We start from the raw sequence: 24224 nt of genomic DNA, 5'->3' as shown, positions 1-24224 counted from the left end.
ATGGGTTCGAGCCCTGGTCTGGGAAGATCCCACATGCCATGGAGCAGCTGGGCCCATGAGCCAAAATTACTGAGCCTGCGCGTCTGGAGCCTGTGCTCCGCAACAAGAGAGGCCGCGATAGTGAGAGGCCCGCGCATCGTGATGAAGAGTGGCCCCCGCTTGCCACAACTAGAGAACGCCCTCGCACAGAAACGAAGACCCAACACAGCCATAAATAAATAAATTAAAAAAAAAACAAAAATAGAGTCACAGATGTAGAAAACAAACTTATGGTTACCAGGGGATAACGGGGGGAGGGATAAATTGGGAGATTGGGATTGACATATACACACTACTATATATAAAATAGATAACTAATAAGGACCTACTGTATAGCACAGGGAACTCTACTCTATACTCTGTAATGACCTATATGGGTAAAGAATCTGAAAAAGAGGGGATAGGGACCTCCCTGGTGGCACAGTGGTTAATAATCCGCCTGCCAGTGCAGGGGACACGGATTCGAGCCCTGGTCCAAGAAGATCCCACATGCCGCGGAGCAACTAAGCCTGTGCGCCACAACTACTGAGCCTGCGCTCTAGAGCCCGCGAGCCACAACCACAGCAAGAGAAGCCACCACAATGAGAAGCCTGCGCACCGCAACAAAGAGTAGCCCCCCCCCCGCCGCTAGCTGCAACTAGAGAAAGCCCGTGCACAGCAACAAAGACCCAATGCAGCCAAAAATAAATAAATAATAAATAAATTTTTAAAAATAAAAAAGAGGGGAGATATTTATATGTATAACTGATTCACTTTGCTATACACCTGAAACGAACACATTGTAAATCAACTATACTCCAATAGAAATTATGTTTTTAAATTCTTAGAATGTCACTTTCAGATGTCTAAAAATTTCCCTATGAAGTCATATTATCATGATGAAAGTTATTTAATTCTTTTATGAAACGTGCTAATTTCCTACTACATACAGCCCACTATGCTAGGAATTGAGATCTTGAGGATAGTGACATCTATTGATGTCCCTGCCCTTTATGATGCTTAAAATATAGAAGGTGAGAGGGATGCATGACAATAATACAAGAAACTGAATGACATGTAGAAAGCTGGACTCTAAGTATAAGGTGAAAATGGAATTGGCCATCCTCAGGATCTAAATTATTGTAATGGTGTCTAGTGGTTATGACTGAAGGTCTTCATTCATTCACCAAATAATTATTGAGCACCTGTTATGTGCCAGGAATTTTGCTGTAAAGAAGAAAATTTTTGCAATGAAGAGCACGGATACGGATCCTGCCTTCATGGAGTTTCCAGTTTAACTGGGTAATTGACAGATGAATTAACAACTGTTCTGCCTCTGGCATGTCCCTTACCACTGTAACCTTCCAGGGGCCAATTCTAGCTCCTCAAACATGCATCCTAACTGATTTTCTTTACCTCATGCCCTTACTGGTTTCCCCTATCAGGTCAAGGAGGGTTCGAATGATGTGTTTTTAAGAGGAAAAGGTCATCGTTTTTATCATAAAATTCTCCAGCTCGAGCCAAAGGACTCCCAGGCACCAACAAAAGGATACATATGGAGAGGGAACAAATCCAGGCAGAGAGTGGAATGAGTATGGAATATTCTAGATATTGAATGGATGGGGTTAAGGAGAGCGATTTCATGAGCAATCATGCCAGTAAACACCAGAAGAGATTACAGGAACCCACCTAACCTGGCTTCTCTGGGGTCACCCTCAGATCACATCTTCTTTTGAGCCTTTTTGGAGGCAAATTTGCCATTAGACGTGGTTTTTTCTATTATGTTAAGAGAAACAAAACAAAACAAAATTCATGAGGAGGGAAGCAGGTGAGGGAGGAAAGCATGGACCACTGCTATAAAATGCAAGTGACAGCCTTTATAAATAGCAAGAGAACCATGAAGTGAAATATGCCTTTGACATTCCTTAAAGCTTCCGGACACTCTGCCCACCCTTCTGAGCAAGAATTCTTTTGGTTCCTTGCTAACTTTACACTTAGATTTCTCACTATGAACAGCAACTAAGGATGTGACTCTGGCTATGATAACATATGACTCAAGCACACCCCTTGGTACATACTTTGGTCTCATCAGATGATCTGTCTGACTTTGACACCCTTCTCTGCTTCAGGACAATTTGCAGGATGGAGCTTAAGTGTAAACAGTCCTAATTCCCTTTATCCCCAAAGGCTCCCAAGCCAGCAATCTTGGAATGATCCATGCCTTGCAATGCTCACATTTCTCTTATCTCTGAGACTACTTTTCATGTTCCCTTTGATGCTACTCGAAAAAAATTCTCACCTTGACCTCCAATAGAACTGAAATCCCCATCTATATCTTGACCTCTTCTTGTGTCAACCCTTGCAATACTGCCTCCTAATACCTTTCTAAATCCCTCTTGAACATGAGAATTCTATTTATTGTAGCCGCCCCGAACTCTCACTCATCCCAACTTTAGTTATTCTAATCATTTTGTTTAACTCCAGTTTTTGAAAATTCAGCATGCATTGCTTCTTGTAGCTCAGTTTATAGCCAAGGGCCTCATCCCACTTATGTCAGGTTTCCACTGTAAAATTTAACTGGAGAATTGAGGCAAAGATGGATAATCCAGGGAAGAACTTAAAGATAAAAATAAGAAACTGAAATGGTCTTATCACCACTATTGGCTACTCTCCCACCATCTATCTACTTCTTGCTTTGAATTAGGGGAGAAAGTGAATGAAGACCAAGGAAAAGATCAGGGTAAGAAAGGGGGTAATTAGGAGGACACAGAATCAAATCTGGCTAAAACAGAACCAAGCTTTGCCCCCCCTCTTCCCTACGCCCCTATCAAGTGCTACTTCACATTGGGCTTTTGCCTGGAAGGTCCCTTGAAAAGAGGCTTCGTGTCTTGAAAAGGGCACAAACATTGAGACGAGATGGATTCTAATCCCAGCTCTATCACTTACTTGCTGTGTGACTTTGTGCAAGTTACTTAGCCTCTAGAAACCATTTTCCCATCTACAGAATGAGGATAATAGTCCTTCCTCACAGGGTTGTTGTGAGAATTAAATGAGATAACCCAAAGAAAGCATCTGTCAGTGGAACACACTTAAGACATGGTAGCTCCCTTCCATTACCATTAAGTGAATGATTCAAAGAATTGTGTTAAATAGCAAGGTAACTGATTGATTCAGCATTCCACTGTGATGCCAAATTGCGAACCCAGCAAGACAGCAGAAATGTTTAATATTTACCCAAGATCTCCCATTTCTTGGAGTACCTTTCCTCCACTGATCAAGTAAAGGACAAATAGGCTGGCCTTTAAACAGCTGTCATCAACAAATACTGATGGCTCACTATATACTCAACACTGAACTGGTGCTTTAGGGGAAGCCAAATCAATATGAAACATGGCCGCAGGCCACAGGGAGTTAGTAATCTAGGTGGACTAAACTTCATTCAGGCAGGCTAAGTAGTTTTCATGCCTTTTAGATAGCAATTCTCAAACCTGCAAGATCTTCAGACTGCTCTGGTTTGCATATTAAATATATATTACAGGAGGATGGGTTCCTTATTTGTGACAAGCTTCTAGGTAATTTCAGACATTCACCCAAGTTTGAGAGCCTCGCTTTTTTAAAAGATGCCTCATTACTGCACAGATTCATTTATAAATCAAGTCTCATCCTCCAACTGTGTTAAAAAGTCCAGGGAGATGTGCTTGTCTGAACACTAATAAATATGTCATTTCTCAACGTCACTGTTTTCTGGAGGTTCCACTCTATGCAAATTAACTTTCTGAATTTTTATTCTTTTAATTTTTAAAGTAACTTTGCAGGTCCTGAACACAAGCAGTGTGAAGAAAATTATTATAAATAAAGTAAAAATAAAATGTAGTGGGATCTTTGCAGAAGTCTGTCAATGGCAGAACTAAATATATAAATAAAAGAATAATTTACAAGTAACATGAACAAATGATGCATCAGTAAATGTATTAATGCAACTTGTGCCAAAACCTTTAGACAGATCTCCATCTGGTATAACTTTTCCAAATCCCTCAAACCCCTTCCTCTAGAATGGATGGATCCCATCTCATATGCAAGGCGTTCCAAAGCAAAACATCAGATACTGCACTGTACTCTGGTAATGTCACACGGGATATTTTAGCCAGGAAAGCTGAAAGTATTCCAGAAAGGAAAATAATAAAAGAACACTGAGTACATTAGTAGACATCACAAGTTATGATTTTCAAAGATGTGTCCTCAAAGAAAACATGTTTCATTTAAGAAAAGGTATTTTAATTTTTCTTGATTTCGGTCTCATCAAAAAAATCCCTACAAGCTTCACTCACTCATTCACTGATGTCATTCAACCAACGTTTACTGGTTACATATTATTTTTTAGGATTGGCTGCTGCAGATGCTCTAGATACCCCCATCCACCCCCCTCCTTAGCTCTCACCATGCCCTTATACACTACTGGCTTTCTTCAGCAACCACGTGATTTTCCACCTGAGGGTGTCCTTGGGCTAAGCTCAAGTACAGCGCAGGTCCAAATGCCAGGAGCTGATAGCCCTCAATCAATGAAGGATGGGAGTCGGTGGATAAACATCCCAACGTCCTCACCCTTCAGTGGGACACGTCTGACAAGAGTTCCGTACAGCTTCCCAGAAGCCCCCAGTGAGATCAGCCCCAGTTGCCCAGTAACATGCTCACTAGTACATTCTCCATTGTTTGCCTTCCCTTCCCCGCCTCACTTCCCACTCTCTCACAGAGCTTCTCGGAATCACCTTCCAAAGAACCTACTTGCATTCAAAGCCTTGTCTCAGCTCTGTTTCTGGAAGAACCCAGACTAAAACGCTGGGTACAGGACAGTGAAAAAGATAGAGCCGTGCCCTTGAGAGGCTCAAATACAATTTGAGAGACAGGCTCAAACAGGCTGACAAGTACCATAAGGTAACGTAAAATATATCCAGTTGTCAGAAGGTACGTGTAGAAGTTTTACATCTATATAAGAAGAGAAAGGGCATTTCAGACTAAGGGAGTGGCATCTGCAAAGCACTGTACCCCACCATGTACCCTTCCACCTCTTACACGAACATACACAAAATCCTTAAGAGGCTTTGTATACTTGGAGTGCAGAGTACACGGGCAAGAAATGCAGAGGATAAAAGTATAAAAGGAATTTGTTGCTTGGTAACTGGTGATCCAATGCACCTTGCCTCCCTATAACCAGTCTTTTGTGTAGTCTTCTCCCGCACTAAATCTGGACTAGCCTTAGTTTGTAGCCAGTAAAATGCAGTAGAAGTGACCTATACTAGTTCTGCGCCTCAGCTTTAAGAAGACCTGACTGCTTCTGTTTTATAATTTACGGAGCCCTGAACTATCACTTAAGAAGTCTGGTCACTCTGCTGGAGACATCACAAAAAAAGGCCAAGTGGAGAGGCAGAGATCGTAGAGTCTTAGGTCCCTAGGGTCCCTGCTGAACACAGCTGTCCAAGCCAAGGTGCCAGATGTATGAATCTGGTCGTCTTGGATATAGCAGGCCCAGTTGCTATCTGACTTGAGAGATCCCGAGAGAAATCAGCCGAAGAACCATCCCACCCACAGAATTGTGAGAAATAAAATTAAAAGGTTGTTTTAAGCGATTGTTTTGGGTTGGTTTGTTATGCAGCAATAGAGGACCAAAATAGCTGCTAAAACCTGAAGAGTCTCAAATGCCATAATGAGAGGTCTGAGCTCAATTACAGACAAAAGAAATTAACAAAGCAACAATCCTGATTGGAGTTCAGTGGAATAGTTTCAGAGAGAGAGGATGAGGATCTGAGAGGGGAGCAACACTTATCATCAAGGGTCCACTATGTTCCAGATACTCTATAACTCGTAGCTCATTTATTTATCACAAGACACTATAAGGTAGGCATTACTATCTGCAAGTTATAGATACAGAATTGAGAAACAGAGTTTGACAAGCTCACCCCAGGTCACAGTGTTAGAGCTGAGACTAAGCCCAGGACTCACTCTGGGGTTCCAAAAGCCTTGTTCTTTTCATGACTACACCATGATGCCTCAAGAGAGAGAATGCGTGTGGTAGGAAAATGTTGTATTTGAGAGAGATTTAGGAGGTAGAATTCACGAATATGGTGAATGACCGAATTGCATCTGGCTCATGGAGAGCATTGAGCAATGATATTGGCTTCCAAATCAAGTGATGAGTTATTATAAAAGGTGCACGGGGCTTCCCTGGTGGCGCAGTGGTTGAGAGTCTGCCTGCCAATGCAGGGGACACGGGTTCGAGCCCTGGTCTGGGAAGATCCCACATGCCGCGGAGCAACTAAGCCCGTGCGCCACAACTACTGAGCCTGCGCGTCTGGAGCCTGTGCTCCGCAACAAGAGAGGCCGCGATAGTGAGAGGCCCGCGCACCGCGATGAAGAGTGGCCCCCGCTTGCCGCAACTGGGGAAAGCCCTCGCACAGAAACGAAGACCCAACACAGCCATAAATAAATAAATAAATAAATTTTTAAATAAATAAAAGGTGCACGGTTACACATTATAGAATTAACAGTGCAGAATCAGGTTAAAGGTAATTCTACATATAAAGGAATAAGATGAATATGATGACATTTGGGGTTTTGCATTTGGACAGACAACCTAGGAAAATAAGACATTCCAAAACATTGCACGTAAAAAGGACTCAAAATATTTCTAACTCAGCTCTCCAGGTTCCAGGTCAGAGAGAGCTTCTTTACTACAAGCCCTCTGAGGTTTTATACTAGGGCTAGGAGAACTTATTTAATTCAAGAACCAGTGAAAGAAAATATTTCTTTCCTTTGTTGTCCAAAGGGCAGGTTTTTTAGCTTATCAGAATTATAAGGGAAGGGTTCGGCAAAATATTTTTAAGAAATACAGCAACACCATAAAAACAGTATATTAATACCATCTTTCAAGAACTGAAAAATAAAAAAGATATAAAAGTGAAAACTATATTCACCAGAAAAAAGCTATCTACACATTCATCCATTCTGAAGCACCAGAGGTAAGATACAGATTATTCCTGTCAGAAAGCAAAAAAATCAATCAAAGCTCCCATAGGAAACAGTAACTTTATTTTTATTGTGTTTTAGAGTGAGAGAAAGATGAAATGTTCTCTGCTTTAAAAATTAACAAAAGGGAGGGCAAAAGTACTATACAACATATAAAATTTTATATGTCTTTTATTTATAATAAAATTATTTCTCTCTTGAGCCTGTGCAATGAATACAGAAAGTAAAGAAACTAAGTGAACCAGGCCTTGTTGATTCAATAGCCCATGGACTCTCCAATCTACCAGGCTGCCTATTACAGAATCAAAAGAAAGTCCTTCCCTAGAATACAGCTCCTGGAAAAGGAGGAGTAAAATAAAATTTCCCAGGGGAACATTATGCTCCAATCAGAGTGAACTTACTGTTCCCCCAAACACATCAGGCTCTGTTAGTATGGTGCAATGAACTGAATTTTCCAAACATGGCCGCAACAATATCTGTGTGACTTCCAAGGGCTTGATCAGAAGAAGCCTTGCAGTGTCTTCCTTGGGCTTTTGAACACTCACTCTCTGGAAGCTCCCTTTTTGGATGCTCTCTTAGGAACCCAGTCACCATTCTGTAAGAAGCCCAAGCCACGTGCAGGTACTCTGCTTAACAGTCCTTCTGAGCCCAGCCATTGAGTCATCCCAGACACGTGAGGGAAGAAGCCTCCAGATGATTCAAGCCACCCCAGCCAATTAGGTCTTCCCAGATGAGGAACCAGAAATTATAGAACAAAAATAACCGCTTTCCATCGTGCCCTGTCCCAGTTCCTGACCCACAGAATTCATGACCATAAAAAAAAAAAAAGATTGTTATTTTACACCACTAAGTGTTGAGGTGGTGTGTTATATGGCATAGATAACCAAACTATATGTACTTGGCAAATGCTCTTCCCTCTCCCCTGCCTAGCTGCCTCCTACTCATATTTTCATGTCTCATTTTACCCACCATTTTCTCTAGGAAGCATCTATCAGCCACTCCCCAGCTACTGACACAAGTAAAATCAATGGGCTTGCAATGCTAATACAATTTTAAAACGAGTCTCTACCCCCTTCCCTTTCTAATAAGATTGTCATTTAGATAGAAATTCTGGAGCCACCACTGTTCCCACCCCTACTCATACAGAGGACATATCACAGTGTATCTTAACTATCTGTCAGTTGCCGTCTCCTAACACACTGGTGTTCCCTGAGGGTTCAGTGGTGTCTTGTTTACTATCATCTTCCCAGAGTCCAGTCTAGTATATGATACAGAATGGCTACTCCATATATATTTACTGAACAAATGAGTGAGTAAAGGAATGAACGGATCTATATATGGCACTGGCGCTACAACCAGCACACTAAGGCAGGGCACGTGGCAGAGGGACAGTTGACCTGCGTGAACCTGCAAAGACTAAATGTCCATGACCCTGATCCTTCCTAGGAGGACTTTAGGAACATACTTTTCAAAACTCAAAAAGAACAAAAATAGTAGCTCGCATATAGCACTCACTATCTGCTAAGCATAGTTTTAAGTGTTGTACGCAAATTTACCCATTTAATGTTCACAACCCTATAAGGCAGGGAGTTATTAATTCTACCTTACAAATGAAAACACTGACACATAAAGAGATTGAATGACTTGCCCAACATCATACTAGGAGATTTACTCCCCCAGGATCAGAAAAGCAGCTTGGTTGCCAACACTAGCACCAGCCAAAATTCTAAATGTACGGCAACCTGAAAAGAAACGATAACCTACGGCTACCCGATACCCTTCCATCTTCCTCCCCCTCAAGACAATATGCAAAAAAGAAACCCAAGAAGCCTTAAAAAAGAACATCCAAAATACTTTGCAATACCATTTTCAATCTTGCCACTTACAATGAACACAAGATCCCTTTAAACAGCTGAAGGTTTTGAAGAAAAACAAACACCAAAATCAAGAAGCATAGTTTAAAGAAAATAAAAAACACTAGCTATTCATAGTTCTAACATGGACTTTAAGTATAAATAATATAAAAAATGATATGTGTCCATCAATTTGAAGAATAATGACTAACAAATGAAAAACTCACCCCTGAATCAAAATTACTAATCTCACATTGATCTTCCTACCTCAGCCAACATTTCACCTTGATGAAACTTTCGCTTCATTCTGCAAATGACAGCTGGGTCTTTCTTAGCTATACAATACACTTTGGGAACTTCTGGTTTCTAGTCTGGCATGTGAGGCATTTGGAAGTCATCATTCCCATTCATGCAACAAGAAAAAACATTTTAATAAACTGAAAATGATTTTTCTTATATCCATCAAATAACTGCAGTCACAGGGCAAACTGCTGCCCCCTAAACTTGGAGAGGCAGACAGGCAAATACAGAAAATTACAACTCACCAGAGCATAAACTCATGAGCAGAACCTCCGAGGGAACCATTGTGGAGCAGGAAAACCTGAACTGTAAATGATGGATTGCTGGAGGCTCAGAGTGGACGAGTCTGAGAGTTAAAAACTCCAAGGGGCCCTACCATGTTCTCATGGTGAAAACGAGAAAAATCTCCTGGTGCTTCCAGCAAGAGGAGGGGAAAAGTAGCCATTCTGAAATACACCAGAGCGCTCTGCTCTTAAGGCTTGCCCTCAGAAGAAACGACTTCACCAGAAATCACCTTACCAGAGTCGAACTGGCCTGGGAAGGGGAGAGAAACAACCAACTCTATGCCCCTCTGGCCTTCCTGTCTCCCCTAAGGGGGTGGGGGTAGGAATGGGTAACTGAGATGGAGTGGTAAAGTTCACATTCCAGGGGGACAGGCTTACTTAGAGACTGAGACCTCATCATAGGACTAGAGAACGCTTCCCCTCCCCTCACACCTTACCATTGTGTCACTCAAGCTCTATTACCTCAATTCCTTTTACCCAATACATCATATCCAGCTTCCAAAAAAATTATGAGGCATAGTAAAAGGCAAAAAACAATTTGAAGAGATAGAGCAAGCATCAGATCCAGATTCAGATATGGGAGAGTGCTGGAATTGCCAGACCAGATGCTTAAAATTACTATGATTAATACACTAAGGGCCCTAATGGGAAGAGGAGGCAACATTCAAGGACAGGTAATAGAAGCACAGAGATGGAAATTCCAAGAAAGAATCAAAAACACTGTAAGAGAAATGAAAAAATGCCTTTACTGGGTTCATTAGTAGGGTGGACACAGCCCAGGAAAGAATCCTTGGGCTTGAAAACATGTCAGAAGAAACTTCCAAAACTGAAATGCAGAGAGGAAAAAAAAAAGACTGAAAAAACAGAATATCCAAGAACTGGAAGATGATTACATTACACTGTGGATATAACAGCATTCTCAGCCATCATCTGTATTTGTCAAGAAGCTATTCACAGATGATTAATCCAATACTTATATTCATATTCATCCATGTAGGAGGAGACCTATATTATGAATCACACATGTACACAGAAATCCTAAATGTTGACAAAATCTCAATATTTTGAGAAACAAAGAAATATTTCTAGGGTATATACTTTTCTGAGGAAAAACACCTTTCTGAGGATGATCTTGTAATTTATAATTAGAAATTTTCTTTTGGCTACCCCTATACTGGTGCTACCTTAGCAGAATGAACTGGACGTGGATTCTCAATGGATAATGTGTTTGAAAGAACTAGGGGAGTCTTCTAGAGCAGCACTGTACAATAGAAATATAACAAGTCACATATGTACTTTTAAATTTTCTAGTAGCTTCATTAAAAAATGTAAAAAGAGGGACTTCCCTGGTGGTCCAGTGGGTAAGACTCTGCACTCCCAATGCAGGGGGCCCAGGTTCAATCCCTGGTCAGGGAACTAGAGCCCGCATGCATGCCGCAACTAAGAGTCTGCATACCACAACTAAGAAGCCCGCATGCTGCAACTAAAAGATCCCACATGCCGCAATGAAGATCCCGCACGCCACAACTAAGACCCAGCACAGCCAAAATTAATTAATTAATTAATTTTTTTTAATGTAAAAAGAAAGAGATAAATGTGACACTATATTTTATTTAACCCAACATATCCGAAATATTATCACTGCAACATATAATCGACATTTTTAAATTGTTAATGAGATATTTTACATTCTTTCTTCCATATTAAGCTTCAAAATCCCATGTATCCAGTGCTCCACAGCTACACATGGCTACCATACTGGACAGTATAGTTCTAGGGCCTTAAATCTAAATGTGTGGTTCCCAGACTAGAGGCACCAGAATAACCTGGGAACTTTCTGAAATCAGAATCTTAGGTCTCACCCAGACCTACTGAACCAGAATCTGCATTTTAACAGGATCCCCCCGCCCATCAGGTGATTCACGCACATTAAAATTTGAGAAGCACCGGAGAAATGAGGAAAGCATGGAAGCGCACATTGTAACGTGCTCTAAGAAGCTCCCAGGTGATGCTGCCACCGCTGGTCCTTTGACCAGACTTTGAAGAGCAAAGAGGGTTTAGCCCAGAAATATCCATTGAGTACTTTCTATCTTCCCAGCGCTACGTCAGATAAAAAGGTACTAGATTCAGTCTAGCCCCAGAACAACCTATGTCTGCTTGGAAAGACAAGACCATTGCAGCTGAAAACACCAGAAAGCAATAAAGGGCAGTATTACTAAAACAGCCGAATATTGAATCAGACAGGGAATGCTGTGAACTATCAGGGATATGAACAATTTGAGTATGGGTCAAAGTTATGGAAGAATGAAGCTTCCCTGGTTACCAGAGTGGAGTTTAAGCTGGGCTGTGAAAGGAATAGCTGCCTTTAAAGAGAAGGTGAAAGGGGGGATTGCAGAGTCTGGGCTCTGCTTACTCTGTAATGATTCCTGGTTATTCATTGTTTAAGTGATCTCCAAACGTTTTGATTGTACACACCTATCCATAAAAATACTGTTAACACATGTCCTCGGATGATGTAAGTTTATTTAAAACCCATATACACATACTATGCCAATCTTAAAGTAAATACTAATATTCATTCCTTTCTTACCTTTTAGAATAAAAATAAACACATATTCCAATATCATCTTCCTGCTCTCTAATAGATTTGGAACCACTGCTCTAAGCCAGGAAAACACCTTAGCACCCAACACAATGTGATTCAATCAACAGAGGCACCAACCAGTGGGGGGGAGGGGGAAGCCAGGAGATGGGGGACGTGGCAACTTGATGTTGCAGTGGTAGATTTCACCCAAGGGAAGAGTTCAGCCCATCGCACAAGGGTTAGCTGGGCCAGAGCTGGACAAGCCTCGGCAGAGTTTTGCTAAGCGCTCTTCCCCTGGCAAATGCTTTACTTATCCTTCACGTCTCAGTTTAAATTTTCCTCAGAGACCTTCTCAGACCTCGCTATTTAACTTGCAGCCTCTTGCGGATCTAACTCATCACATCATGTTCTTTTCCTATATGATATCCATTACAATTTGTAACTCTTAGTTTATTCGGGGGACCATGCCTTGCACATCTGCCTTCCTCACTGTACTGTCAGCTCTTTAAGAGTAGTGATTTGTTCACCACTGTGTATCCAGCAGTGAGCCCGAGGTCTGACACATAGTAGGTGCTCAAAACATTTTTGTAGAATGAATGACCAAGGAAATTAATTATGGCCATTATAGTCCTTTTAGCTCACACATACGGTAAAATTTTCTACAGTGTGATGATATGCTGCATGAACTAACTCTTCTTTAGGTAAAAGAGTCAGAGAGAAGCAAGTGGGCCTTATTCACTAGAGCTCAGCAGGGGACTAATTTACCACCCCGCTGGATGGACTGTGAAAGCTGTTGAGATTTTGATCTCCATTTTCGCCCATTTTTAATCATGATTCTCTTTTCACAAATGCTTTTCTTCTATGCATGCAGATATTTACTGTTTGGATCTGTGATTCCTGTTGGGCTTAATGGGGAAATGTTAGCAACTGTCAAAATCACAACTGTGCAGAATTTGAGGGAATCCAATCAAGCAACACAGGGTCAAAAGAGGATTTGTTCTCCACTTTCTCTGGGTTCTTATTCTGTTACTTATACAATTGATGCAGTTGGTTATAGGTGGTTTGATTCAGTTAAAGCAGCTCACATGAGCTGAGATCTCAATTTCACTTACTATGTCTGTACAACAACAAAACACGTCTCCAACTTTGAATACTGATTGTGTCTGACATGCAAAAGACGCCAACAACCAAGATCCCCAGTTACCATTAGACTTAACATTTGATTAGATCCTTTTCCATCCACATCTTTCAACATCATATAGACTTGCCTTTGGTGTCGTTAGTAAACCACTTTTATACAATATTAGAGTCAGGTTGGTTTGCTTGGCTGATTTTAGGAAGCATTATCTAATTTTAGCAAACTGAGCCTAAGTCTGCATCTTGCTGTTGTAGGAGTGTGTGTTTAAACAAATGCACTTAGTAGAGCCCCATTTGGATGGGTAAGTTTCATAAATATGCAGTAATTGACCCATGTACAGCTGACTTTAATCAATTTTATTATTTTCTTGAATAGATGCTATGCATGTATCAGTTTGTCATTTCTCAATTGAGGGAGCACTCAGAAGTTGCCAGAAGCAGCAAAAATTCACATGTATAGAATACCTTTTCACCGTATTGAGATTTTTCATCTTTCATAATCTTTCTGGAAGCTGTTTCTGAGGGATTTCTCAGAAGAAGGATGCATTGGTTTCTGTGACTGATGACAGTCTAACTTCACAAGTGGCCTTTTTGAGAGGTTACTAAGACTTGACACGTTAACATCCCGTCAATCTCCCGTGTTCCAACTCTAAAGCATACATTTCCTTTCCACCAGCCAGAGCGCAGAGCAATGCTTGTGCTCCTTTGGCAGTCATGCCTAAGAAAGGAAAAAGGGGAGCCACTTCTGCACAGACATAAACCTGCCCCATGTCTCTGATATTTTACGTACATACCCCACTTCTCTCTTCCAGCCTCCAAGAAAATACGTGTGACCTTTGGTAGTGCAGAAAAATCTTGTAAACCTCTCTAATGTTTAATAATTTGATTATTCTTACTGGATATGATGTACCAGCCGGTACAGACAGCTTGTGGAACTCGGCTCATGGGTAAATGTTCAGTCTCACACTGTTCTAACAACATTGGCACCATCATCAGTGCAAAAAGAAACAGTGGAAAGAATCCGAAGCGTGAGATATTTATTTGGAGTTTCAGCTGTGATTATGTTTTCCCAGGCGCTGCAGTGAAGGTGCACTTTTGGGGGCATGAGGCACCAGCGGTGCCGCCAAGTCCCCCGTGAGGGCTTGCTCAGTAGTTGCTGGGAATGATTATGATGTAATTCCATGAGGCGGCCATCAGTGAACAAACCACGTGAGTCTCAATCAGCCCTGATTTAATTTGCCCTTCAGGAAAGGTTAAAACATGGAGAAACTCAAAATATACATTTTGTAGAAGAAATACACTGCAGCTTTTGAATGAATGCACAAGCCATTGTAGCTATTTAAAGGAAAATGGTCAATTTTTCCACTATTTCTCTCCAATTATGTGTCTCCTCTCCCCCGGGACACACACACACACAAAAATGTATACACACACACAGACATACACACATGCATATATCTCAGTATAATTATACACAAATAAGATTAATTCCAGAATGTAACTCTGCCTTCATTATCACAAAATTGATAGCGTACGCAATATTTCTTGCAGTTGGGCTCACCACCATGCAACATTTCCAGGATGGGCTGGTGCTTCTAATCTGAATTACTTGTCCTTCCTTTCTCCCTTCCCATTATATTGACAACTGACTTACTAGGGAAGACCTTATACTATGACCACCATCTTTTAGGGCTGGACTTACAAGTGTCTATACTAGTGGGTCTTAACCTTGGTTGCACATTAGAATCACCTGGGGAGTTTTTAAAAGTCCCTATGCCCAAGCTGTACCCTAGACCAATTAAGCCAGAACTTGGGAGCTATGGGACCTGGCATCAGTACTTTTAGAGCTCCCCAAGTGACTCCACCATGCAGCCAAGGATGAGAAACAGTAGTCCACACCCACAAATGGTTTGATCGATTAATAGGAAGTAGTGAGTTAAAAATCACTACTTAAAAAAGTAGTGAGTTAAGTTCCGTAAAGCCATTAGACACCTGACAGTTATGTAACCCGGAAAGATTTCACAAAGCAAAACCTTGTGAGGATGGAAAGAAATAGGACATGATGATGTGACAAGCTTAGCAATTACTGCGTTCTCAGAGTAACTTTCCAGGGCAGTATACGGTCGACTCCCTGGGTTGTAATTCTGCCTTTTCACCTCTTACTCGCTCTAAGATCTTGGGCACGTTATGTTATCATCCCAGAGCCTTGGGTTCCTCTTACGCGAAATGGTGTTGATATTACAAAAATCTACTTCAGGGAATTCCCTGGTGGTCCAGTGGTTAGGACTCTGCACTTTCACTGCTGAGGGCCTGGGTTCAATCCCTGGTCGGGGAACTAAGATCCCACGAGCCACACAGCACAGCCCCCGCCCCCCCTCCCCCATAAAAAAGAAAAGCAAAGAAAGAAAATCTACTTCATATTGTAAAGATTAAGTGGACTAAGGATCGGCAAACAGTTTCTGAAAAGGGCCTATAATTTTGGCTTTATAGGCCATACAGTCTCTGTGTAACTACTCTGCTACTGCAGCATAGAAAGCAGCCATAAGCACTGGGTAGACGAATGGGCACGGCTGTGTTCTAATTTACCTTAATTCACAACAATAGGTAGTGGCCCCAATTTAGTTCACAGGCTGGAGTTTGCCAACGCCTGGACCAACACATGCTACACGGTTGGTACGTACACTGCTATTTTTGTTACAAAGTATGGAAAGTAAGCCGTCTCCCTAAGATACACACAGTGACTCCGCTCCTTCTCAGCTCCACCAAGGCCTCCTTTTAAGCTGACCGGACATCAGCTCGTAGCACAGAACTACAGTGGCTGCAGTTCCTAGGAAAGGAGAAGGTGGCAGGTCTCCTGGGTTTCCGAGTGTTTTCTCCCATTCTAGTGACTACAGTCACAGAGCTGGGGGAAGAGAACTCAGGCCAGAGCACAGGGCCAGGAGTGCCCTGCTCCCAGTGACGCATCACTTCACAGGAGCTCTCGGAGCAAACACCACAGACACTAAAGCCATTAGGGAAACTGTGAATTAAACCACGAGTTGTAAGGAGCTGCCGAAATCCCAGAGACGCAATAAATCATTACTGTCAAATGCTCAGCATGAGTAATAATTTTTTAAAAAATCAATCCACTTAGCTAGAAATGAATTTGAAAATCATGCTTTAAACAATAGCAAAATAAACAGAGAAGCAATTCTGCTATTTCATCTTTCAAGGAAGGACAGAGGAGGGTGATACTAGAGGCTTAATTTCCTTTACCTCCTAACAGAACTCAACGTGGTGCTTCACTCCTTCCTGAGGATATAAAACCCATCATTTTTCCTACAGGTCGTATTTCAAAGGCCAGATCCTTCCCAAGGCCTAAGCTGTTCCTTGGATACTTTCAACAAGCTATTTATTCACTAATTGTTTAGTACCCACCTCCAGCGTGCCAAGCACTGTGCCCAGGGCTGGAAATGCAGAAGCCAGGAAGCCTCTGTCCTTGCCCCCAGGACCTCTCTCTGGCTACTCTTTGAATTTGCTAATTTAGACGCTCACATTCTTAACTTTTCTCCCAGGAAGAATCCTAAGGACCAAATCATATCTATTTTCTCAAATGGCTTCCAAGACCCGTGTCATCATGTGGTGTCATGTATTTCTTTGCTGATGTACTTTCACCTTTGAGTTCTGCTTACTTCGTGTAGCTCTCTAAGACAGACTCAGAGTGTAGGGGTGTCTTTCTCATTAAATCTTATCCCACAAAACTCCAGGATGTTTTCATCATTTAAGAAAAAACTAAAAGCTATCTGACTTGTTTAAATGTGTGGGGAAGCGGGTGGGAAGCGAGGAGAACTGGTAGGAATTTATCACAGTTACTATCTGTAAACTCTTAAGTAGGGTAGACAGAGCCAAATGCACGGATGGCATAGAAGGTCTTACTCGGGAGAGCATCTGTGGTAGGTACAAGGCACAATAATGTCCCTCCAAAGATGTCCACGCCCTATTTCCCAGGACCTGTGAATGTGTTACTTTACCATGTAATGATTACACGGCAAAAGGGACTTTGCAGGTGTGACTAAGTTAAGGATCTTGAGATGGGGAGATTATCTGGGTTTATCTGGATGCACCAATGTGATCACAAGGAAAGGAGGCAGGAGAGTCAGAAAGAGAGGACGAGACTGAAGATGCTACATTGCTGGCTTTGAAAATGCAGGCAGGGGCCATGAGGCAGGGAATGCAGGCAGCCTCTGGAAGCTGAAAAAGGCAAGAAACACATTCTCTTCGAGAGCCTCTGTGTAGGAACATAGCCCTATGGACCCATTTTAGACTTCTGACCTCCAGAACTGTAAAATCATAAATTTGAGTTGTTGTAAGCCACTGAGATTGTGCTAACTTGTTACAGCAGTGATAGGAAACTAATACAGCACACCTGTACGAGTGTGTTGCTAACAGATGCAGAAAGGGAGGGGTGACCTTTAAGGCAGGTGTGCTAATTTGCCACCCCAGTTGCTTTGTTTAGAGTCATGATAGAAGCAAAGCAGTTTACGTTTCCACCCTCTGCCTCTCTTTTCTAAATAAGACCATCACAATCATTTGCTGGGAATGTGAGAATATTTTATTGGCACAGCATGCTTCTTACATTGGATTATTCGTTGTACTAATGATTGAAAAACACAGGAAAATACAAACTAGCGCATGGAGAGCTGGAGAAAATGTTCTCTAAGAGACAGGAACAATGATGTGGGTGTGGGTGTGTGTGGGTATGTGTGGGCATGAGTGAAACCACTTTCTAGCCCATGAGAGCATCAAGACTCATAGAAACACACTGATCAATAATGTATAAATAATTTTATCTTAAAAATCACATGGCACTGGTTTAAGAAGAACACGATATATTGCATTTGCATATTTCTCATTTTAATATACAGTCCCTTTTTAAGACTTTTTTTTAAATTTATTTTATTTATTTATTTTTGGCTGCACTGGGTCTTCGTTGCTGCACACGGGCTTTCTCTAGTTGCGGCGAGCGGGGGCCACTCTTCGTTGCAGTGCTAGGGCTTCTCATTACGGTGGCTTCTCTTGTTGCGGAGCACGGGCTCTAGGTATGCAGGCTTCAGTAGTTGTGGCACACAGGCTCCGTAGTTGTGGCTCGTAGGCTCTAGAGCGCAGGTTCAGTAGTTGTGGCGCACAGGCTTAGTTGCTCCGCGGCATATGGGCTCTTCCTGGAGCAGGGCTCGAACCTGTGTTCCCTGCATTGGCAGGCGGGTTCTTAACCACTGCACCACCAGGGAAGCCCTACAGTTCCTTTTAAATCATCATTTAAAAGGCCCTCATTTATGATCAAATTAGTGTTCCAAAATGGTCATTTTAGAGTAATATTTATAATTGCTCAAGTAATCAGGGTCACAGTGGGTTGTGAACCACAGAACAGGATTCCAGCTTTGATCATTCTGAGCTCTCAGAATTTTGATGCTATTACGAATCCCCAGCCCTTCACATGCCCCTTCCTATGGCCAAGGCACTGCTCCAAGTGCTTTATAAATATTAACCTGCTTAATCCTCACAGCAACCTTTTGAACATTTATTATCCCTGTTTTACAAACTAGGAAACTGAGGCACAGAGCAGCCAAGTCACTTGCCCAAGTTCCTAAAGAACTTTAGCCCCCTGGCAAATATCACAAAGGGGACTTGGGGACTGTTGGCCAAATCCCAGGATACCCCAGGAACTCTCCAGCAGGGAGGCAAGGAACTGGCCCTGACATAGGGAGAGCAGAGGTCATGTGTCCTGCCATATGGATGAAGATGTGACAAGGCTGTGACACACCCATAACCATGGCGACCGCGTCCTAGAGGAAGGTGGTATAAGGCCCTCAGTAAAGGAAAACTACCCAACTGAAAGAGCAAGGCCACTGTTGGCGGACGAAAAGGAGAATGATCATTAGGAGTCAGATTATGCACCCCTGGGTGAAGAAGCTTCCCGTTGGAAGGGAAAAGCTCCTTCCTCTTGGGGCTAAACTGGCTCAAGTTATCTCTGAGCTGAACAGAAGTACAGAGCGTGGTAGAAGCAGAAGACTTCCGCGCAGGCCAGATCACAATGGGAAAATGGAATGATCGATCACCAAAGAGGACAGAAAAAGATGTTGCTAGAGGGGATTTTAAGACTTCTCATCACAAGGAAAAAGATAATTTGTAACTATGTGAGATGATGGATATTAACTAAACTTATTGCAGTAATCATTTTGCAATATACACATATATCGAATTGTTATGTTGTACACTTAAAACGTATACAATGTTATATGTTGGTTACATCTCATTAAAACTGGTCCAGTATGATCCCCATAATAATATCATAAACATAACTTCATCACAGTGACCCAGGAGAAAAATAAACCATGAGAGTAAATAGCAAAATCAGCACTCTTCCAACTCTTAGTTTGTTTTGTCTAGAATAGTAAAAAACATTGAAATATTTCATTAAATATTTTTTAAATTGAAGCTTAATTATTTCCATGTAGTATATTAAGTTAAATTGCCATAACAAAATGCTTTTTTTCACTAGCATCTCAGTTATAGGTAATTAGGTGTTTTTAAATGGCTTGTGATGTGAAAATCGGTTTGTCTTTAGGTATCTTAATATCCCATGCTTACCTCCACCATGACAAAAAAAAAAAAAAAAGGTGTTTTTCTTATCCTACTAAACAAAAATTTTGTCCCCCATCCGCCCAAAAAAGCAAACTGGTACCCAGAAAGTTTGATTTATCAGAACTCCGAATTAGAGAAACAAACATGTTAAAAATTGAAACAAGGAAACATTTGGTTTATTTAAGAATAAGTACCCAAACATATGGGTCTAAATTCCTTGAGTTTTCAAATCTTGGCCCAAAATATCTTGGGAAAGCAGATATACCAAAGAGGTTTCTTGGCATACGTCTCTCTGAGTTGTAAATCTGAGTTGTAAATACTAGGAGAGTACCGTTCCTTAAATAATTTTGGCACATTCAGTGTCAAGAACAACATTCACAACAGAATCTGATTCTGTTCTAATCAAAGTTAGTATTGAACTCTCATTTTAAACAAATTATTTAAACTACTAATTTCTGACAGCTTATTTATTAGCATTTATTCTGTCACAAAGTAAAAGAGAGAGATGGGGGTGGGTGTCTGTCTAGTTAGCACCAGGATACAAGAAAGCCAGGTAAGCTTGAAGGTTCCCTGAAGACCCTGGTGCAGGGCCATGACTAGAGAGAGAGCCCACAACAGAAGCCCATGGCTCCACTAGATGGCACCATAAAAGACCACAGATTTACATATGTACAGAAACCTTTCTCCACAGTACCGCTTACTGGAGCGGAGCTGATAAAATGGCCTCTTTTCCTTTTGTGACTTCTTCCCCTACTGCCAGTGTTCATAAACTTATAAACTCACAGAATTCAATAGCTGAGATCGCTTTAGCTCTTGTGTCTTTGGGCAACATAAAGCAGTAGACAAGGCATTTACTTCGCGAGCAGAGTGAAACCTGGCCCAACCCACACAGAGGACAGAAAATATTTACTTTGAAGAGATTATGGTGCAAGGGGGAAAAGATGTCTGCAGAAAGCTGTTTACTGAGGCACCGTTTATAATACTAAATAAAAAGAAATGAAAGCAAAATACCCATAAATGAGGGAACAGTTTATGTACATACAACCACACAATGGAGTACTGTGTGGTCATTAAAAGCCGTGCCATGGGTCTGTATGTGTAGCATGAGATGATGTCCATGAAACACAGGTTAATAAAAGGGGCCAGTAATAAAATAACATATGCAGCATGGTCCCATACAAGTAAAACTGAATACACAGAATACATTTCTGTGTATGTGCAAACAGATATCTTACAGGAGCCAAAATGATAACTCTGGTTGTCTTAGGACGCAATTTCCTGTGATCATTAATCCCTTATTTTCACTTTCTGGTATTAAGCTTTTCTATAATGAGTATGTAAGATTTTTATAAAAATAATAAAGCTGGAGTACTATAGTGTCATTTGAACCAACCAACCATGTATACCCAGAGCAATATGGACGTATCTTAAGAACACAGTGCTGAGAAAAAAAGAAATAAACTGAATAAAATATATGATAAGAAAATAGCAATTATATAAATTAAAATACATGCACATAATACAAGACACATTTTACAAGTGCATACTTGAAATCAATTACTGGGAAAAAAACGAAAAAACAAAAAAAACACATGGAGGCTAAACAATACATTACTAAATAACCAAGAGATCACTGAAGAAATCAAAGAGGAAATCAAAAAATACCTAGAGACAAATGACAATGAAAACACGATGATCCAAAACCTATGGGATGCAGCAAAAGCAGTTCTAAGACAGAAGTTTATAGCAACACAATCCTACCTCAAGAAACAACAAACATCTCAAATAAACAACCTAACCTTACACCTAAAGGAACTAGAGAAAGAAGAACAAACAAAACCCAAAGTTAGTAGAAGGAAAGAAATCATAAAGATCAGACCAGAAATAAATGAAATAGAAACAAAGAAGACAATAGCAAAGATCAATAAAACTAAAAGCTGGTTCTTTGAGAAGATAAACAAAATTGATAAACCATTAGGCAGACTCATGAAGAAAAAGAGGGAGAGGACTCAAATCAATAAAATTAGAAATGAAAAAGGAGAAGTTACAACAGACACTGCAGAAATGCAAAGCATCCTAGGAGACTACTACAAGCAACTCTATGCCAATAAAATGGACAACATGGAAGAAATGGACAAATTCTTAGAAAGGTATAACCTTCCAAGACTGAACCAGGAAGAAACAGAAAATATGAACAGACAAATCACAAGTAATGAAATTGAAACTGTGATTAAAAATCTTCCAACAAACAAAATCCAGGACCAGATGGCTTCACAGGTGAATTCTATCAAACATTTAGAGAAGAGCTAACGCCCATCCTTCTCAAACTCTTCCAAAAAATTGCAGAGGAAGGAACACTCCCAAACTCGTTCTATGAGGCCACCATCACCATGATACCAAAACCAGACAAAGATGTCACAAAAAAGAAAACTACAGGCCAATATCACTGATGAACATAGATACAAAAATCCTCAACAAAATACTAGCAAACCGAATCCAACAACACATTAAAAGGATCATACACCAAGATCAAGTGGGATTTATCCCAGGGATGCAAGGATTCTTCAATATACGCAAATCAATCAATGTGATACACCATATTAACAAACTAAAGAAGAAAAACCATATTATCATCTCAATAGATGCAGAAAAAGCTTTTGACAAAATTCAACACCCATATATGACAAAAACTCTCCAGAAAGTGGGCATAGATGGATTCTACCTCAACATAATAAAGGCCATACATGACAAACCCACAGCAAACATCATTCTCAATGGTGGAAAACTGAAAGCATTTCCTCTAAGATCAGGAACAGGACAAGGATGTCCACTCTCACCACTATTATTCAACATAGTTTTGGAAGTCCTAGCCACAGCAATCAGAGAAGAAAAAGAAATAAAAGGAATACAAATTGGAAAAGAATAAGTAAAACTGTCACTGTTTGCAGATGACATGATACTATACATAGAGAATCCTAAAGATGCCACCAGAAAACTACTAGAGCTAATCAATGAATTTGGTAAAGTAGCAGGATACAAAATTAATGCACAGAAATCTCTTGCATTCCTATACACTAAGGATGAAAACTCTGAAAGAGAAATTAAGGAAACACTCCCATTTACCATTGCAACAGAAAGAATAAAATACCTAGGAATAAACCTACCTAGGGAGACAAAAGACCTGTATGCAGAAAATTATAAGACACTCATGAAAGAAATTAAAGATGATACAAACAGATGGAGAGATATGCCATGTTCTTGGATTGGAAGAGTCAATATAGAGAAAATGTCTATACTACCCAAAGCAATCTACAGATTCAATGCAAATCCTATCAAACTACCAATGGCATTTTTTTACAGAACTAGAACAAAAAAATCTTAAAATTTGTATGCAGACACAAAAGACCCCGAATAGCCAAAGCAGTCTTGAGGGAAAAACGGAGCTGGAGGAATCAGACTCCCTGACTTCACACTATCCTACAAAGTTACAGTAATCAAGACAATATGGTACTGGCACAAAAACAGAAATACAGATCAATGGAACAGGATAGAAAGCCCAGAGATAAACCCACGCACATATGGTCAACTAATCTATGACAAAGGAGGCAAGGATATACAATGGAGAAAAGACAGTCTCTTCAGTAAGTGGTGCTGGGAAAACTGGACTAATGCCTACATGTAAAAGAATGAAATTAGAACACTCCCTAACACCATACACAAAAATAAACTCAAAATGGATTAGAGACCTAAATGTAAGACTGGACACTATAAAACTCTTAGAGGAAAACATAGGAAGAACACTCTTTGACATAAATCACAGCAAGATCTTTTTTGATCCACCTCCTAGAGTAATGGAAATAAAAACAAAAATAAACAAATGGGACCTAATGAAACTTCAAAGCTTTTGCAAAGCAAAGGAAACTACAAACAAGACGAAAAGACAACCCTCAGAATGGGAGAAAATATTTGCAAACGAATCGATGGACAAAAAGTCTCCAAAATACATAAACAGCTCATGCAGCTCAATATTGAAGAAACAAACAACCCAATCCAAAAATGGGCAGAAGACCTAAATAGACATTTCTCCAAAGAAGACATACAGATGGCCAAGAAGCACATGAAAAGCTGCTCAACATCACTAATTATTAGAGAAATGCAAATCAATCTACAATGAGGTCTCACCTCACAGCAGTTAGAATGGGCATCGTCAGAAAATCTACAAACAACAAATGCTGGAGAGGGTGTGGAGAAAAGGGAACCCTCTTGGCACTGTTGGTGGGAATGTAAATGGATACAGCCACTATGGAAAACAGTATGGAGGTTCTTAAAAAACTAAAAATAGAAGTACCATATGACCCAGCAATCTCACTGAGGGGCATATACCCAGAGAAAACCATAATTCAAAAA

At 40.7% G+C, this 24224-nt stretch overlaps 2 long non-coding RNA genes across 2 annotated transcripts in view; one reads left to right on the top strand and one right to left on the bottom strand.

Moving 5' to 3' along the window:
• Positions 1-24224, bottom strand: part of LOC309652994 — a 91734-nt gene that overhangs the window by 53432 nt on the left and 14078 nt on the right. The gene's annotated exons all lie outside the window — the stretch shown is intronic.
• Positions 4971-24032, top strand: LOC309652999. The gene is made up of 2 exons (XR_014258964.1): positions 4971-6222; positions 6531-24032. It is a non-coding gene; the product is annotated as an uncharacterized lncRNA (long non-coding RNA).

Source organism: Balaenoptera physalus, assembly GCF_965194825.1.
Source record: "Balaenoptera physalus genome assembly, chromosome: X".
Lineage (NCBI taxonomy): Eukaryota > Metazoa > Chordata > Mammalia > Artiodactyla > Balaenopteridae > Balaenoptera > Balaenoptera physalus.
The sequence above is the reverse complement of the archived record's forward strand: the minus strand, read 5'-3'. Positions and strand labels throughout refer to the sequence as shown.